General features: G+C 43.1%; 1 protein-coding gene across 1 annotated transcript in view; it reads right to left on the reverse strand.

Annotated features, from left to right (window-relative positions):
* Positions 1 to 10,543, reverse strand: part of LOC144487596 (dystrobrevin beta-like) — a gene marked incomplete at its 3' end in the record, with an annotated part of 128,834 nt that extends 118,291 nt beyond the window's left edge. The window contains exon 1 of the mRNA XM_078205681.1: positions 10,289 to 10,543. The remainder of the gene's footprint in view (positions 1 to 10,288) is intronic.
* Between the last annotated feature and the right edge of the window lie 10,051 nt (positions 10,544 to 20,594).

Here is a 20,594-nt window from a genome sequence, read left to right on the forward strand (position 1 = left end):
TTTGCCTGTAGGGGAGTAGACACTCCGATTCATCTGCAGAGTGGCAAAGTTGGAATGAAAATATACCTATCACTACACAGCGATATTTAATAAACAAACGTACTAAATTCCACAGTATTCAACAGGGACAGAGGGAAAGGTCCGAGTCCTCCACTGTTGCTGAGGAAGCTATGTAATGGGATGGGCAGTCGGACACAACATGTCACTGAATATAACGGCAAATAATCTTTCAGCTGAATCTCACCTATAGATACAGATGTGTACAGGCTGTAATTCGCAAAACTAATGCATCTTCCTGGAATGAAGGAATAGGCTGTGCTATTATATGTAGGGAAAAAAATCATTTGTTTTTGGTTCATAACAGCTACAGTATTAGGCTCAGATATTTAATTGCGGCGTAAATTAAATGCGGTATTACGCGTAAATTGCAGTGAAGGGTTGGGGTGACACTCTGCTATTATGTACACTTCAATTATAGTCAAGAGAGTTATACAGAAAAGCAATGCACAGCTCCAGACAAAAAAATTGAATTATCTTCACGGAAATCAAAGTGCCTTCAGGCGAGCATGAAAAATGAATGGGCTTCCACAACTTCTTCCACGTTTCTCCCCACACAAAGCTTGTTCGTCACCTGCAGGTAATGATTCTGGAGGATATAATTATTGCCAAACTACTCAGCTCAAATGCCATACACTCACGAACAACAAAATTAGAGGCTGGCCACACCAAATGAATAATTTGAATGTACATATATTTCTTCATAAAGCCTATACTTGTTTCAGTTCAACTACCATTTAATTTATCCAGGACTAAGTAACATTGGTCAGCTATACAAAAGACAAAATAATCTACAGGACATCTGGCGAAAGATTGTTGCTCATACTCTATGACCCTGGAATAAGGCAGGGGAAAACAATCAGATGGAAATACTCTGGTTCACCACATAGAAATTGCTACTGGTCTGTGCATTTGTCAGATGCGACCATTACTCTGTTCAGCTGCAATGCCTCCTGCATTTCAATACACTGACGGCATATTATCCAGAGTCACTCATAAAACAGGCACTTGAACAAGGAACACGTATGCCCATATAACCAACTATAACTCCGGCAAACTCGAGGCGAAAAAGAGACATTTTCTCCATTTACGACAACCATGTCTGGCTCTTCAAGATTGTGTTTAACGTGACCATTGGAATCTAACCACGTCAGAGGTTTCTGTTATGTTTTATTTAGTAAAGACGTCGACCAAAGGAGATCATCAAAAGAGCTGGAAAGAGGTAATTTTTTAAACTGTAATTAAATGACCTCAAACTTTTCCTTCTAAAAAGCTGTACATTATATAAAGAAAGGAACAGGGAAGAGCAACAACTATTTTCATCTTCCTTCCTATATACCCTCCATTAACTAATCTGATTTCCTTCCCAGCTCAGTCCTCAAGCATGACTCTAACCTTCCTATCACGTGTTGGTTCAACTCATCATCTTGCCCTCCTGCCCACATGCCCATCCTTGGCCTGCTGCAGTGAAGCCCAATGCAAAATGGAGGAACAGCAGATAAAAGGAAATTACTGCAGATGCTGGAATCTGAAACCAAGGAGAAAATGCTGGAAAATCTCATCAGGTCTGGCAGCATCTGCAAGGAGAGAAAAGAGCTGATGTTTCAAATCCAGATGACCCTTTGTCAAAGCTTTGACAAAGGGTCATCTGGACTCGAAACGTCAGCTCCTTTCTCTCCTTACAGATGCTGCCAGACCTGCTGAGATCTTCCAGCATTTTTGCTTTTGGTTGGAGGAACAGCATATCATCTTTTGGACTTAACACTGAGTTCAACAACTTAGACTGTGACCTTTCTCCTCCTTCTTGACCCCATTTTTTAATTTCCAAATTTTGTTTTTGTCCCAACACAACAACCACCCCCACCCAAAACAGGACCATCTGTCACTTGATCCTTAGTTCTGCTTTCACTAAGCGCTGACATTTGTTCTCCTAGCCACAGAAATCAAAGAGCCTTTGTACATCAACATGACCAGTCTATCACCATTTAAATACTCTGCCATTCTGCCTTTCCTACTGAAGTGTATATTTTCACACTTAATCATGTTATACTGTATCTGCCGTGTTTTCACCCACTCACTCAACTTATCTAACCTTTTTACATCCTCATCACTCAAATCTCACCAGGTTTCATGTCATCGGCAAACATGGAAATACTTTATTTGATTCCCTCATTCAAATCGCATGCACTTCAATTTTTCACAATAATCTCTTATACGGGACTTTTATCAAAAACTTTCTGAATACACTACAGCCACTCATTTACCCTTATCTACTTTACGAGTTAGCCTTGCAAACAATTGACCCAGGTTTGCTTCCCGACTATCGCCTTTTGTAGGGGTTAGCTTAGCTGGCTGGATGCCTGGTTTGTGTTTGAAGCAATGTCAACAGCGTGGCTTCAATTCCCATATCCACTGAGATTATCCATGAGGGCTGCACCTTCTCAACCTTGCCCCTCACCCGAGTTGTGGTGACACGTAGGTTAAATCACTACTAATCAGCTGTCTCCCTCTCTCAAAGGGGAGAGCAGCCTGTGGTCCTCTGGGACTTTGGCGACGTCTTTCATTTCAGTTACATCCTCAAATAATTCCAGTCGGTTTGTCAAACATGATTTCCATTTCATAAATCCATACTGACTTTGTCTAATCCCACTGACATTTTCTGAACATCCTGTCTGTTATCACATCTTTTATAACAGACTCCAGCATTTTCCCTATACTGATATTAGGCTGACCGGGCTGTAATTCACCATTTTCTCCCTCCCTCATTTTTTTTAAACAGTGGGGTTACATTTGCCGCTCTCCAATCTGCTGGGAATGTTCAGAATATGCAGATTTTTGCAAGATGACAACTAATGAACCCACTTTTTCCAGGGCTGCCCTGGGATGTAAATTTACTCATACTATTTTCTTTCAATTCCTCCTTCTCACTTAACCCTTGCTTCCCTAGATTTGTCTCTTCTGTGAAGACAGAACTAGAGTCGTTGCTTAATTGCTCGGCCATTTCCTTGTTCTCCATCTTCAATACTCCGGTTTCAGGCGATAAAGGGACCCACATATGTCTTCACCAATCTTTTTCATTTTACTTATGGAAGCTTTTACAGTCCACTTACGTGTTCCTTGAAAGTTTACTCTCATATTCTATGTTTCCCTCCTAATCAACCTCTTGGTCAAACCTGAACTTAATTAATGGTTGGAACTATGACATTGATGGATTAGTTTTAATCAAAGACCCAGACTCAATTTGCTCCCCTGGTTGGATCCTGTGATACTGGCAAGCAGTTTCTTTGTGGCTTCCACAGTCTCTGATTTTCCCTTCAGGCTGCAGGAGGAATTTGGACCTTAGGAGATTTCTCAAGCTCTCCCTTTGTCAGATTTCCTCTTTTGCACAAATAAAAGACATCAGTAGAGTTTCCATTCTTCACTAGAGATGTGAATGCACCCAGTCTCTACTTTAATTTCAAACACACACTTGCCTTCTCACCTCAGCAGTTTTGCACTATGGCCCCTGACCAGCACGGAATCATGAGTCATCTTCACTTTGTCTTACTTAGCTATTATCGGAGTGAAGCAAACTATACCTTGTTCTAGAAGCAAGGTGAGAAATCCGTTTCAGACTCTGGGGTTATTTGGCAAGAGGACAGATACTTGTCCAGCCTGTGTCAAGGAGAAACATGGAAATTACTGCCGAGCTTGTCACTTCGCAAATACTTCTGCAAAATCTCCTCATAATCTGTACACTTTTTTCTGCAGCACCATTCGATTCCGGGTGATATGGTGGTATTAAAGTGTGTTAGACTCCATTCTTACTCAGAAATATTTCAAACTCTTCTGACATAAACTGCGGACCATTATCCAACACCAAAGCCTCTTGCAACCCATAACTTGTAAAAACAATTTTCAAAACCTCAATGGTTTTGGCACTTGTAGTATTGGGCAAGGGTTCAACAATTGTCCACCTGCTACAACCATCGACCAAAACAAAACATTCTTTCCCTTTCACTTACTCACGCAGTTTTCTTGTGTTTGACCACAGAATAAAAGGAATCTTGGTTGAATCATTTCTCATTCTGAGAGACACATCACAGCTCTTCAACTCCCTTTGGATATCAAAAATAGCTTTTTGCTACTGTTTTCATTGGGATTATCCTTGTATGCTCTCAATTAAGTTTCTCTAACAAACTTGCTCTAAACATTGGCGGAATGACCACTCAAACTCGAATGGAGACATCCTTGATCATTTCTATGTGAAATATTCCTGCAATTTCTCAGCTTCACACTCTTTAGGCAGCCATTCATGACATAATTGAGTATTTTACTGAGCGACACTTCCCTGCAAATTTATTCACCAATTTCTCTGGCAGACACTGGCATGTGATTTGTCAACGTAAAATAATTTATATGTAACTCAGTGGCTAAAAATGAATTAGTATTCACCATTCAGATGTTGGACTGTGGGAAGGAAGGGAGTTGGGGATTCTCCAACCTCACCATGCCTTTAGCAGACTGTGCCAATCCCAGAGAATAGCGCGCGGGCCTTAAAATCAGTTTCACATCCCCCGCCAACAGTTTGAGATTCTCCTGTTCTCTGTCTCGTGGCGCTAATGCCACAAATCCCAGTGCATGGAATTCTCTGGCCTTCAGGCATGGCGCAATAACGGCGAGAATCATTACTGGTCTTCACAAGCGGAGACCTGGCACAATGGTCACACTGGGAGAACCATTGAAGCCCCCGGGTTGTCAGGTGCATGGCCAGCCAATGCCCAACTGGCACATTGATGATGCCCAGCACTGACCACCAGACAGCCTGGAGGTGCCACTTGCAGTGAAGGAATGGCAGTCTTGTTCAAAGTCAGGATGGTATGTGGCTTGGAAGAAAACTTGCAGATGTTGTTATTCCCATGCATGTGCTGCCTTCTTCCAGGTGGTAGAGGTCATGAGTTTAGAATGTGCTGTCAAAGGAGCTTTTATGCATTGCTGTAGTGCAATTTGTATATGATACACACTGTTGCCACTGTTGGTGGTGAAGGGAGAGAACGTTTAAGATAGTGAATGGGACGTCAATCAAGTGGTCTCCTTCTCCTGGATCGTGTTGAACTTCTCAAGTGTTGCTCGAGCTGCACTCATCCAGGCAAGTGGAGAATATTCCATCAAACTCACGACTTACGCCTTTAAGTTTGTGGACAGACATTGACAAGTCAGGTGGCAAGTTACTTGCAACAGAATTCCCAGTCTCTGACCTGCTCTTGGAGCCCAGTAAGAGTTTTAACAACACCAGGTTAAAGTCCAACAGGTTTATTTGGTAGCAAATACCATTAGCTTTTGGAGCGCTGCTCCTTCGTCAGATGGAGTGGAAATGTGCTCTCAAACAGGGCACAGAGACACAAAATCAAGTTACAGAATACTGATTAGAATGCGAATCCCTACAGCCAACCAGATCTTAAAGATACAGACAATGTGGGTGGAGGGAGCATTAAGATCAGGTTAAAGAGATGTGTATTGCCACAGCATTATAATGGTTGGTTCAATTGGGTTTCTGGTCAGTGCTAACTTGTTGACAATAGGGGATTCAGGAATGCTGATGTCATTGAAAATCTAGGGGAGATGGTTAGATTCTGTATTGTTGGAGGTGGTCATCGTCTGGCACTTGTGTCGGGCTGCATCAGTACCAAGGAACTGTATTCTGAAACGATCAGTGTCCATATGCAGCAAGACCTGGACACCATTCAGGCTGAGGCTGCTGGGCAGTAACTTGAGTTGGTATTACAAAATCCATCATTGGAGGAAGCATTCATTTAAATTAGTGTCCACATAATTAGAAGTTACAGCAGATTCAGGCACCAAGTAGCAGAGCCTTACATACCAATGAATCCTATTTTCAGATCTCCAGCCTCAGTCAAATTATCTAATCTCACCCCTTCAACATTAGCAAAGGCTATTATTAGTTCCTGATGCCTTGCACAATTTTTTAAAGCCTTTCTGAAATTTTAAGTTATTCTTTAATCGTACCTATTCCTTTAAATTTCACTTCCATGCAATTTTACACTTCAATCATTCATACACTACCCACACATATAACTATGTTAATTGGCTGATCTCAGGAAATTAAATGTAAATTCTCTTGCTTTGTGTAACGTAGCAGTTAATCCCATTCTGGCACAAACTGGACCAAAAAGAAAAATCTAGATTTATAAAACTTAATAAGAACATAAGAAATAGGAACAGGGTAGACCATACGATCTTCATGCTCGCTCTACCATTTCAATGAGATTATAATTGATCCTTGAAATCATCTCTATATTCCTTGAATATTTTCGTGTGCAAAAACCTACTGAACTCAACCTTGAAAATGCTCAATGACTGAGCATCCACAACCCTCTGGGAAGTGAAGAAGTTTCTCCTCCTCTCAATGCTAAATGACTTTTCTCTTACACAGAGACTTAGGTCTCTAGTTCCAAACTTTGCAGCCGGGGAAAGACTGTCTTCACATTTACCTTCCAAAGCCCTTGCAAAATTTTGTTAATTTCTGAGATTCTCTCTCATTCAGATAATCTCCAGAAAGAATGAGCATATTCAACTTCCAAACCTGTGACTTGTACCACTTAGAAGGACAAGAACAGCAGACACACAAGAACACCAACGCCACTGGGTCACTTCCTAACACCACTCTGGGTGTACTTACAACTCATGGACTGCAGCAGTTCAAGAAGGCAGCACACCACCACCTTCTCGAGAGCAATTCAAGATGGGCATTAGATACTGGCCTCAGAAATCGGACACCCCTGCATTCCAGGAATGAATCTAGTGAGCTATTGTTACATGTTCCCTGGGGCAAGTATATCTGGTGTTCGGTACAGAGACCCAAACTGCACACAGTCATCCAGGCATGATCACACCAAACAACTGCAGCAAGGCTTTTTACAATAAAGGACCAAAGTAGCATTTTCCTTCCTCATTGCTTGCTGCTAACTTTGTGTTTCTTGCACAAGGTCATCCAACTCTCCCTAAACATCCACATGTAATAGTTTTTCACCATTTAAAAATATTTTATTTTTCTATTCTGAAGAAACTCAATTTCCCAAGTTATACCCCATCTACCATCTACTTGCCTACTCACCTAACTTACCTATATCCCTTTGCAGTCTCCAAGTCCTCCATACAGCTTACTTTCCCAACTAGCTTTATATTGTCGGCAAACTTAGATACATTACACTTAGCTCCTTCATTCAAGTCATTAATATAGATTATAAACTCGACCACAACTAGTAGCAACCTGCCAACCAAAAATTCCTATTCAGTTTAACTGTGCGCAGCTATGTTTTATTGCCATTCAAACCTTCTAAGTGCTAGTGGACGGCTATTTAGTCATGCTAATATCACCAATATGGGCTACAAATAGTGGTTAAAAACTGGGATATATGTTGTTCAGGTGTGCACCTTCTGCATTTAGAATTTACAGGTGCCTCACAGCTTCAGGTCACATTGTCCTAATTACACTAACTGTGCCTATTTACACAGTGACTTATAGTCACCTGCTCTCATTCACATGAAAACAAGCTGATAATCATTCACTAACAGATACTGTGCAAATGCCACACAAAGACGCAGCTCAACTGCATGAAAATTGCCCAGTCGTATGTAAAGCAAAAAATAACGAATGCCTTCAATCTACTAGCCAACAAGTCTAACATCCTGTCTTCTTGATACTATAATTTTTGTGAAGTATAAAGAACACTGTTTTCGTGGTAACATTTTGTAACTAAGTTTCCGTTTGGTGCACTTCACAAAGAATTTGCCTTTGATCTGAATTCTTCGGCTCAACTCTGTCATTATCAATGATTAGTCATACCGTCATAGAGCTTTGCAGCATGGAAAGAGACCCTTCGGCCCATTGTGTCTGTGCCGGCCATTCAAAATTGAAAATACCCTAAATGTTCAGCTAACCATTGTGGTGAATGTGAAGAGTCAGACTAGAAAGGCTGGATAGTTGCAAATTCTATCAATGCCACTTAAACAAGGATTAAGCGAACTATGACTTGGCCTTTTGGCTAAGATCAATTGTAGTAAGATCAGGCGTCAGATCAAACCCAAGATCAGGTGCAATGCCTTTTCTTGTCAACTTGGATCTTGCATGTCTCTCTCTTGTTGGGACCATAAATTGGATTCAATTTGAATTTGGTTTTTGGAGCCAACAAGGAGATGAATTTGGGCTTGCCCGGTCCACTCTGCACATTGGCTTTGTAACTTTAAGAAAGGAATAAAAATTTTATAAAACCACAGGCTGTTTTACTCATTTTAGTTCAAAAGATGGGAACTGTGCCACCCCAAAAATTCACTAAGTCCTTCCAAAATACCCAATGCCCAGCAAGAAACAGAAAATAATTTAAAATGGACATTAAAATTTGAAATTAGTTTTTTTTTAAATTATACCTCGAATCTGGAGAAGCAAAAATCGAAGTAACGTGAAATAAAGTCAGAAATCAATGGTCAGCGCACTGCCTTTTTAAGCCAGCAGTTTTAATTAGCAAACCACTAAAACCAGTAATGAGAATTGCTTGATATAGTATATGTTCTGTCATTACCTTGGAGTCTAATGCAGGGCTGCACAAGATAAGAGTTCCCTTTTTAAAAAGCAATGCATTGATTCCTGCTGCTGGATCAGTTGCTGAAAAGAAATGCAGCTGGAGCCAATGTTTCCTTTCATCAGTAAGACATTTGGGAAACAAAATCCCAGTCGGTGGTTTGAGAAAATACCGAGCAAATGGAGCCTGTGGGCAACCCAACACATATACAACTGCTTTTTGGCATCACTGGTATCATCATTTTAAGTACTTGCATATTACCCATAAGATGAAAAAAAGCACAATGTTTGGCCTAAGCGTTTTAACATAGTCTATTGCTACACTGAAAAGGAATTTCAAACTGAGGCGCTATGGCAGTTAGTTTAATATTAAGGCAATTTCAGTTTTAGAAAGGAGACTACGAAGTGGCAGCAGGGTGGCACAGTGGTTAGCACGGCTGCCTCACAGTACCAGGGACCCGGGTTGGGTCACTGTCTGTGTGGAGTTTGCACATTCTCCCCGTGTCTACGTGGGTTTTCTCCGGGCGCTCCGGTTTCCTCCCGCAGTCCAAAGATGTGCGGGTTAGGTGGATTGGCTATGCTAAATTGCCCCTTAGTATCAAGGGGACTAGGTATGGTAAATGCATGGGGTTGGTGCAGACTTAATGGCCTCCTTCCCCACTATAGGGTTTCTATGATTCTAACGGCAACTGGGAAGAAATTTGTTAGTTGTTCCCTTACAAATCAAAAGGTTAGCAAAGTGGAGTTCCGAAGATGGATCATATTGGACACGACACCCTTGTTTTGCTCTTTCCCCACAGATGCTGCCGAACTTGCTGAGGTTTTTCCAGCATTTTCTGTTTTTATTTCAGGTTTCCAGCATCCCTAGTATTTCGCTTTGAGTTTAGGTTAACAAAGTGCACACACTCCACATTGAAAGGATATACTGACAGCTGTAGAGAGAGTGAATGGTCGACAGCAGAAGTCAAACGTTATTACAGTGCAATTAAGTGGCAAATTGCAGCCCAGTCTTCACATTTTTTTTCCTCAAGGGACCACATTGGGAATGTGCCCTGAAGTGAATGTCAGCCACCTCCAGGATTGAATGCTCACCGAATCAAAGCACCCACACAATGCCTCCTCCCTACAGCATCTTGATGCCAGGATGGGGCAGCAGGCGCCCTCTTCCCCTTCTACGTTAAAATGATTTGTATTTTTAAACCGATGCAAATCCGTCCGCCAGAGCGTACCGCAACATCCACATCCTCTCCGAACTGAGGGGGCTCGGAAGTAGCGAGACCCCTTCCCTGCAGCCAAAGCCAGCCCGGAAAGGAGCCTCCACATCCCAGCCTTTTGCTGCAGATTCTCCCCCAGCAGAAGAGGACAGCGCGGAGGGCATACCTCAGTACAAGTATCCGGCATGAAACTGCACAAAGTCGGCTGGGGGAGTGCACACGGCGTGTCGGTACATTTCCCTGATGTCTATATATATCTCCTTCCAGCCAAAGGATCCCATTGGGATCGCTGTGTGTCTCTGTAGTGAGGGAATCCTTCCCTCCTTGTCGGGGCTGAACTTGCCTCCCGGGGTGGGCTGGTTGTCAGCCCCCCTCTCAGTGCGCGGGTTAGGCAGCAGATTGCTGAAATGTGCAATGTGCTAAGTGGATTGTAACTGACCTGCAAAGCGGCAAATCAAGAGCTCCGACTCAGCCGCTTGAGCTGCCCTTCTGCATTCCACCTTCAGATGACTGTGTCCGGATGGCCAGGCTACTCCTGCCTGCCCACAGCGTCCGCCACTTCTCCCGGCTGCTTCATTCCTTCAACAGTTAACAGGGCAGCTGCCCTCCCCTCCCCAGGCTCAGCAGCGCAGAGAGCTCCGCAGCCCTGGGCAGCCTCGCAGAGACCCAGCCATTACCATGTACAGAGCACCGAGCCCAAAGGTACGTCATGCTGCTGCTGGGCTGAGCTAGGAGCTGCTGTCAAATGACAGAGGCAAGGTAGCTGTCACTCACACATCAGGCGTGCAGCAGGCACGCTGAAAGATGCAAGGGGAAAAAGAAAGAGGAAGCTATTACTTCCTCCCTTTCTCTTCAAAAATATTGCAGCAGATAGTGCTTTGGAAAACTCAAAACTGACATTGTTCAAGCTAGACCGCACAACTGGAGCATTTTACTGATTATGCGCCAATGATTAGCACTGGTTTCTAATCTAACTGAAACCAGTCTACTTTACATTGGACAGGGCAGCTTATACAGATATATATATGTTTGTTTTATATATATACACACACACAGATTCGTTTAAAATACATTTAGAAATGAAATGGTACCCATTTTTTCTAAGACATAAGAAGCAGAAAATGCGAGACATACAGTTGGCATGAAGGACACTAATGAAGGCTGCACATCAGGAATTAAATATGGATAATTGAGTGATGAATAGTTTTCATTTAAACATAACACCTATCCAAATTAAACACATCCAAAATGCTTTCCCTCAGTTCCAAATGGTCGAGTATTTTTTAAAACTACTCCTCGAAGTCTAAAAACTCTAAAAGTCTAATCAAAAAAAAGAATAATTTTATGATAATTGTCTGTTAAGTGAATAATTTCCCAGCAGTTTGCCAATTCTTTTGCTGCAGCAACTTCACTTGGCAATTTGAAACGCGTTATCTCGCAAAAAAATGTAGAATCCTCGACTTAGTATTGTGTTATCCAAGTAACACCAGAAAGAATTTGCATTTAGAGAGTGACTTTAATAACCTCAGCACATCCCAAACCACTCCACAGTCAATTACACACATTTGAAATATAGTCGCTGTTGCAACGTAGCAATGATTATGTACTCAAGTCTCTGGAGTGGGAGCTCCAAGACTTATGGTCCTGATGGCACATTTTTCATCATCCTCAAAATACACCTCTGCAAATTCACACCCTCAAGGGAAAATGCCCATGGAAATAAATGGAAATGTAACACTTTAGCACATTTGCTAAAGACCACACAAATTAAAATGCTTTTTCAGAACAGATGACAACCTCCAACCTTCAGTTGGCCAAGTTAAGTAAGAACTACTGCCTAGTCCCAACAGAATGGTCTTTTCAGCTATAATATGATGATGTCAGAAGTTATTCCATCACCCTGAAAATATCACTTTGAATCCTTCTAGCAGGAGAGATGAAATGATGCCTGGGTACACAATACAGCCTTATATCCTGAGAAAAACAAATATCGTGCCTCTGCATGGCTCATTCCATGGAGCTATACTTGCTAGTTTATTTGATCAAGGAGTCTCAAGTAACATGAACAGAGCTAAGGGAAGAAAATTGTGAGAAAGAATAAAGCTGAGTGACAGAATTGAGTTCCCCAAACTGGAGTTCAGGTCCCAGTGGATCAAGAGCAACTTATATTTTATATCGCACCTCTCAAGCAGCAGAACATCCAAAAGATGCTTCAGGGGTGCCTTGCAAAGCAAAATCTGACACCTAGCCACATAAGGAGCTCATAGGGAAGCTGACGAGAGGCTTGGTCAGTCAAAGAGATGGGTTTTAAGGAGGATCTTAAAAGGAGAAAAGATAGGTGGAGAGGTGTGTGTGGGGGGGGGGGGGGGGTGGGGGGGGGGGGGGGGGGGGGGGTTAGGGCCTAGGCAGATGAAGGTATGCCCACTAATGATGGTGTGATTAAAATCTGAGATACTTAAGAGGCCAGAATTGAGGGGAGTGCAAACAGCTCAACAGGTTATGGGGCTAGTAGCGATTACAGAGTTAAGGGAGGGTAATGCCATGTAGGAGTTTTAAAACAAGCATGAGAATTTCAAAAGCAAGACAACCAGGAACCAACATAAAGTCAGCAAGCCCAGGGATGAAGGGTGAATGGAACTTGGATATGGACAGTAGAGTTTTGAATGGCCTAAAGTTCAAGGAAGATAGAATGTGGGATGACAACCAGGAGTGCACAGGAACAAATATCCAAAAAGGTATCAAAAGCATAGATGAGAGTTTTAGCAGCAAATGAGTTGATTCAGGGACAAAGTTGGGCATAAAACTGCACATTTGAATTTTCCACCTAATTTACTTATACTCTTTACTTCTGATTAATTAACAACTATGATCCTCTGACTTGGAGATATAGTTTATTATATATAGTACTATCCTGCCCCTCACTTCAAAGTTCACAGCTACACAATTTTTAGAAGATCATAGAATCCCTACAGTAGAGGAGGAGGCCATTCGGCCCATTGAGCCTGCACCGACAACAATCCCACCCAGGCCCTATCCCCGTAACCTCATGTATTTAACCTGCTAGTCCCCTTGACATTAAGGGGCTACTTACCATGGCTAATCAACCTAACCCGCACATCTGTGGGAGGGAACTGGGGCACCCAGAGGAAACCCACGCACACGGGGTGAATGTCTGTGTGGAGCTTGCACAGTCACCTGAGGCCAGAATTGAACCCAGGTCCCTGGCACTGTGAGGCAGCAGTTCTAACCACCGTGTCACCGTGCCACCCAAGATAATCAGATGAATTACAATGCTGTAATCCAATCAAGGATTTCAAAACAGATGCCAACCTCAAGTAGTTTGATGTCAGGTGAACTTCAAAACCAATTACAATTTTCATTTCCTTCTCACATACAATGTGGTATTAATGATGAAAGATGATTTTTGTCTTTTTAATTGTTTTTGCCTCAGCACTATTGTCTTTACTCCTTCAAGTGAGACCAAGATCTTGCTGAAGTAATAGGAGAACGTAATTGTCAATATGTTCAATAAGTGTTCATTCTTTACGCAGGCTGTTTTACCATGGGAATAGTACTGCCTACCCATTGTGAACACACGTACACTTCCAGCAGTAGCTGACAGATAGCATGTACCCGAGCTAGTGTTTCCCCCTCTTACACTGGAAGCAGAGGTTTAGTGCAGTGCTCTTTCTATTTTACAAAGCTGTGAATAGTTGACTCAGCATAGACCAGAAATCAATGTTAGAAACATGTGTGCCCCTTTCAGTTGTTCACAAGAAAGTCCTAGCAACAGACTCTAACGTGTTTTTTTCTAAAAAAAACAGTTAAGTTCAACTATGGTTTGGAAATATTCACAGGATAATGGTTACCACAAGCAATGTTGATTCCAGGTCCACAAGTCTCAGGAGTATAGAAACACAGAGGGACCTATGTGTGCAAGTCCACAAATCCTTGAAGGTGGCAACACAGGTGGAGAAGGTGGTGAAGAAGGCATATGGCATGCTTGCCTTTATAGGACGGGGTATAGAGTATAAAAGCTGGAGTCTGATGATGCAGCTGTATAGAACGCTGGTTAGGCCACATTTGGAGTACTGCGTCCAGTTCTGGTCGCCGCACTACCAGAAGGACGTGGAGGCATTGGAGAGAGTGCAGAGAAGGTTTACCAGGATGTTGCCTGGTATGGAGGGTCTTAGCTATGAGGAGAGATTGGGTAAACTGGGGTTGTTCTCCCTGGAAAGACGGAGAATGAGGGGAGATCTAATAGAGGTGTACAAGATTATGAAGGGGATAGATAGGGTGAACGGCGGGAAGCTTTTTCCCAGATCAGAAGTGACGTTCACGAGGGGTCACGGGCTCAAGGTGAGAGGGGCGAAGTATAACTCAGATATTAGAGGGATGAATTTTACACAGAGGGTGGTGGGGGCCTGGAATGCGCTGCCAAGTAGGGTGGTGGAGGCAGGCACGCTGACATCATTTAAGACTTACCTGGATAGTCACATGAGCAGCCTGGGAATGGAGGGATACAAACGATTGGTCTAGTTGGACCAAGGAGCGGCACAGGCTTGGAGGGCCGAAGGGCCGGTTTCCTGTGCTGTACTGTTCTTTGTTCTTTGTTCTTATGTTCTAATCCCCATTCCCAATTCCAGTAGCTTAAGGGATAGGTAAAGACCTTTACAAGACCCTTGTGCAAGATTGGGACCAAATATTCAAATCACAGAAAATTCCCGGAGTTACAATGGGAGTCTGCTAGAAAGAAGATGGATTACAGTCCATGAAATAATTTTGTTTCTGACAGTGATATTCAGAGTTTGTCGCAGTTAAGAAATAAGAAAGGCTGCGTTTCCACATTGGAAGTCTATCTCTGGACCATAGAACGGCATGACCATGGAGTGGCACAATAGCACAGTAGTTAGCACTGCTGCTTCACAGCGCCAGGGACCCGGGTTCGATTCCCGGCTTGGGTCACTGTCTGTGTGGAGTTTGCACATTCTCCGTGTCTGCGTGGGTTTCCTCTGGGTGCTCTGGTTTCCTCCCACGTTCTGAAAGACATGTTGGTTAGGTGCATTGACCTGAACAGGTGCCGGACTGTGGTGACTAGGGGAATTTCACAGCAACTTCATTGCAGTGTTAATGTAAGCCTTACTCGTTACTAATGAATAAACTTGACTTTAACTGTGGGAAAGGAATTATCTCCAATATCTTTCGTCCCACCACAGTAGCCAACGGGAACGAAGAATTTGGTACTCGGACAATTCTCCATTCACAGACCAGAGAATTCCAACGACAAGTGAGATAGGAGAATTCAGACCATTGGTGGGATCTGTGGGCAATTTTTTACATTTGTACACCAACAGCAATTCCAAAAACATGGAATTTCATTATCATAAAGTAGACTGGGATAAGTACAAATTTGCATTTAAAAAGCCTCTGCAGGGCGGCACAGTAGCACAGTGGTTAGCACTGCTGCTTTACAGCTCCAGGGACCTGGGTTCGATTCCCGGCTTGGGTCACTGTCTGTGTGGAGTTTGCACATTCTCCTCGTGTCTACGTGTCTACCGGGTGCTCCAGTTTCCTCCCACAGTCCAAAGATCTGCAGGTTAGGTTGATTGGCTATGCTAAAAAATTGCCCCTTAGTGTCCTGAGATGCGAAGGTTAGAGGGGTTAGCGGGTAAATGTGTAGGGATATGGGGGTAGGGCCTGGATGGGATTGTGGTTGGTGCAGACTCAATGGGCCAGATGGCCTCTTTCTGCACTGTAGGGTTTCTATGATTCTTTCACATCCTCAAGACATTCCAAAGCACTTCATGACCAATAAATGACATCTACAAAGAACAATGCAACACAGGAACAGACCCTTTGGTCCATCCAGCCTGTGCCAACATATGACACCTTTCGAAAAATAAAGACCTTTTGTCACTACACAGTCCGTATACTCTATTCCCTGCCTATTCATGTATCTATCAAGATGCCTCTTAATCGTTGCTGTTTTTCGTGCAGCAGCAAATTAGAGTTGGCTTTGCTTTGCATAATTATGTGCTGAAGGTCACAAACCGGAGCATCACCAAGATTAAATAAAGTTTTAGCAAGTTATATATGGCAAAGAGTTGCATGCAGAAGCCCAAATGGCAGTGACAATGTGGACTTTGCAAAAGCCAGCAACGCTGCAGAATTTTCTTGTTCAGTCATATGGCCAAAGTTTTTGGCCCTATTGAATAATGTGACTTTGAACAGAAAACAGACTGACCCTACTGTTATCCTCTGCAGCAATCCAGATGCCCAGCAATCAAGGACAGTGGTCACCTTGACATCCACTGGCAAAGCCATCCCTATGTTCAAGATTACCTGAAATTTTGTTCCAATAGATGTGCAGTTGTATACAAGCTTCAGAAGAAGTGCTTCTAAATTGCTGCCTAGTGCACCTAGGCCCATAGACTGGATGGGTAGTTTTGTGAGTGATACCAATAATCTACTCCTGGTGTGAAGTGCCATCTCTGGCCCATTTTTCTTCTAATTTTTGGCTGACAACTCAAACTGATTTTCACACTGCTCCAGTTGTTTTCTGATTCTTGACAAGAGACAACCTACCAGTGAACACGCATTTATATCCTGATCGGAGAGAAGCTACCCATCAGGCGCATGTTACATATAGGAAAAACTAGTATTTTGTAGATGCGATGCATGGAAGATAGCAATTAGGCATATTTTCTCTCAACAACCAACAATCCCCAAATTTGTATGCAGAACAAGTCTAACAGTATTGGGCACTGCCAGCTCAGAAACCCTACAGCAATTAAGAGATAGGCACCAATCATATGAGCTTGCAAATCCCTTCAAATATTGCCTTCTGTACACTGCTTCCATGCTAAAAAGTTATTTTTAGGTAGGATGACAATAGGTAATTGGAGAAAAGGAAATCAAATCAGAAACTTGACAATGAAAAGAAGAAAGGACCCAATAAGTCAACATTCTTAAAAAATGAGTTGTCTTCAGATTCGGAATATTGACGCTGCTTTTCATTAATTAAATGCAAACCTTTCACAATATAAAAGTTTAAAGGAAGTTAGCATATTGTTCTCCACTTCATAATTGGTCAAAAGTATCTACTTCCTATTCACATATCATGTTTAGCTTTGTTCAATATAGTTCACAGTCCTCTCTCTCACATCCATCTTTAAAATGCCCCAGTGGCCCTATGGTCTAAATATCACATTGTTTAGCATAATTAATTTCCAATCCTTTGTATCCCTAATCCTTTATATCTTGACATTTTTTAGACTTTGCTGTTCCCAGATTTAGGTCCACCGACCTATTTATCTCGGCACAAATAGTAAAAGTCAAAACACAATGGTCGAGTGCTTTATGCATTATATATCTGAGCGACTGAACTTAGCCACATCTCTGGGGAAAAGATTTTTTTTGATAAAGGGCAATCATTGTTGGGTGAAGTCATTTACTTTCTAGCGGCTCACCGAAGATTTGCAGAACATAGAACATAGAACAGTACAGCACAGAACAGGCCCTTCAGCCCACGATGTTGTGCCAAGCTTTATCTGAAACCAAGATCAAGCTATCCCACTCCCTATCATCCTGGTGTGCTCCATGTGCCTATCCAATAACCGCTTAAATGTTCCTAAACATAAGTCTAAAAGCAGACCTCTGTCCTACAGGTGATATGCATCCCAGTTAGAATTATATATGGGAAAGAAGAAAAGAACAATTTCATACAAAACCACAGAGTCATTAGTGTCACCAGAGTGAACTATTATCATTATACTTTAGAGCGTTTTCTCTACCAACTACCTAGTCTTACCCAACTTCCACTTGCTTCGCATAGTCTGACATTCCCCTTCTCCAATAAATTATATTAATTCCTTTATTAAAGTAATCGTGGATGCTGCTTTACTCAAATGACAGTGGTATCACTGAATCAAGATCTATCACATCTACAATGTGCAACATATACTATTATTAATTCGTCACCTTTGCTAATGAACACATTGGCCCCATTTTTCCACTTGCCCTCAACCAATTTATCGATAGGGCTGAGGAATGTCTTGAGATGGAAAATGGATTAAAAATAGATTTTGCCAAGTTCCTGGCTATTTTTACAGTGCTCACACTCCAGCAGCGACATGTGGCGAACAATGTCCCTGGCCATATTGTAATCATATTTAAATGACAGAAGTGCATCAACCAACTAACGTGCCATCAGTTGCCGCACAGAACTGGACACCTGTTTATCCCAGGCATCCAGCATTAGTTTGCCGTATTTAAAAATATGGATATTTAAAAATTAAAACTCGAATCAAGTGCACGGGCTTGTGCAAAAGTTTCAAATAAATAAACCTTCCATTGAAGGCAGCGAGGCTGACAGCCAATATTTGGCCCTTCCAATCCCTCCAGAATCATGCCCTGATAAAGGTCAAAATTATTGTAATGACTCCTCGGCCAGAAAATTGATTGCAGCCATGGACGCATGATGGTGGTGGGCTGATGCCAGTTATGGGCTGCAGCTACTCAGTGAAAATAAATGAAAAATGAAAATAAATAAGCAGACCTTGGAAAAGGTCCAGAGGGGAGCTGGAAGAATGATCCATCGCTTAAGGAACCTCAGCTGTTTGGATTGGCTTACAAACGTCAGTTTATTTACTTTAGAGCTGTGTAGTCTTAAAGGGGGCCCCAATAGAGATTTGTAAATCAGATGGATTGAATCCCCATTCATAGATTGTTTCAGTTGAAGGGATTGAGGATGCCCCACCATCACAAAGTGGAGGAATAAACTGGATATTCAGCAATTCATTTCTCAGAGGGTAATCAGCCATCGTTTTACATCAATGGGTGGATGTGCTGAGTGTCGACTCTTTCCAGAAGAATCTGGACCAGTTACTGCCCAGGATATTTTATATGTCTTTATAGGTAACACTTGGTCCATGAGATCTCCTGGACTGGTTCTAAGTGTCTGAGTGAATTGGCAAATAAATTTCCCCAGAGTATTTATTGTCTTATTGACACCAGTGTGTTTTCTTCCCCCTCTCTGGGAAATTACAAGGCTGCAGACTGCATGGGGAAGTAGGAAGGGTCCAATCACAATGCATCATGTGATGTGTGGCAGGTTTGGCAAATCAGATGATTGTTCTCCTGCTGGTCAATTCCAACAATAGAAATGCAGTTTGCTAGATTGTACATTGTTGACCTGGAAGAGAAAAACAATGTAAGTTTCCAATTTATTCTTTAATTTACCGTCAACATGGAACCTTGTGTTAATCTCTATTGTAGACAAATAACAATTTGAGAGCCACTTTCAGCGTGCGTTAGCCGTCAGCGAGAATGGTGACATGGATGCAAAATATGGCGTGAATCGGGAACTGTGATTCTCACTGGCAAATTCACCTTCTCCAATGTTCCAGTTCTCTCGCCTGTGGCGTAATGAAAATCCTACCATAGAGCATTAGGAACCTCTTTAAATATATTAGCATCTTATTAGCAAGCACCCCCTGCCAGGACTCCCACCCCCACTGCCATCACTCACTGAATATTCATCAGGCAAAAGCGTGACATCCCAGACAACCTGATCTCGAACTTCCAGACAGTGCATATCCTCTGGCCTCAAGGTGCAGCCTGAGTGTGACAGTTCATTCTGACTGCACTCATCCTCTCTCCCCCCCCCACCCCCCTTCCAGGTGAGGGTCTTCAGCCCTCATGAGGTGTGCTTTACAACTTGCTGTGTCCTCCTTGATGGGCTTGTGGCAGTATCACCATTGTAATTGTGCACTTGTATTAAAAATCTCTTTGTTGGGGCCATATTTGTGTCACCTCTGCAATGGAGATGTGAGTATTAACTTTGGAGTTCAAGGTTTGGGAGTGAGATTTCCAAACTCTAACAATTGGGTGCCAATGAGACACACTCATATGTTGCAATGCTGACACAATTGGCACAGTTGACTCATCAAGTAAGGGTCAGGGAGCGGAATGGCAATTGGCTTCCCCATGTGGGAGGCGAGGCATCCCTGATGCATGTGAAGACTGCAATCTGCCGTCAACTTCATCCTTAGATGGAACCCTCATTCCCCCAGCTCCTGTGGGCTGTGGATTAAATGAGCCTTCCAACTTGAACTGCCAACCACCTAGACTTTATTCCCTGATAGCCTGGCCTCCATAACTAGTGGCCGGGGGAGGCGGTGGGGTGTGTTCTGACTGCACTCATTCTCCCGTGAGAGGATCTGCAGCCCTCACGTGGTTGTTAAAGTCACCCCACTCAGCCCATGCAGTCTTACATCTGATGGGACCCCACCAAAAAGACCTTGGCAGGCGTACCGTGGGGGCCTAGAACTCGAGGGTCCGGGCCTACTTTCAGGTTGCATAGGTGTTGCAGTGCTGCCCTCCTCAGTAAGCAACAAGGCGTGTCACTCATAGGGAGGGGGGTGTCAGGTGGGCCGGTAACCCCAGGGTCTAAGGCCCAGGGTGTAGTCCTGCCTATCTTCTTTCCTTCAGGTGCCCGGGCACCCCGGGTTCCTCCACAGGATGGAGGGGCAGCTGGAGCGAGATTCAGAAAACCTGCTGTCCTCTGGCACTGCCACTCATGGATTCCTACTCGTGTCTGCACCATGGAGTTCATGCCCTCAGCCATGGAGGTCATAAGCTGAGCCATGGAGTGGACATCCCCCGCCATGGAGCGCACATCGTGCGCCAAGGTCTCTACTGGATGCCACCCTCGCAGTGTTGGCCTCATTGCATTGTGACGGCAT

The sequence above is a fragment of the Mustelus asterias genome, unplaced genomic scaffold (assembly GCF_964213995.1).
Source record: "Mustelus asterias unplaced genomic scaffold, sMusAst1.hap1.1 HAP1_SCAFFOLD_911, whole genome shotgun sequence".
Lineage (NCBI taxonomy): Eukaryota > Metazoa > Chordata > Chondrichthyes > Carcharhiniformes > Triakidae > Mustelus > Mustelus asterias.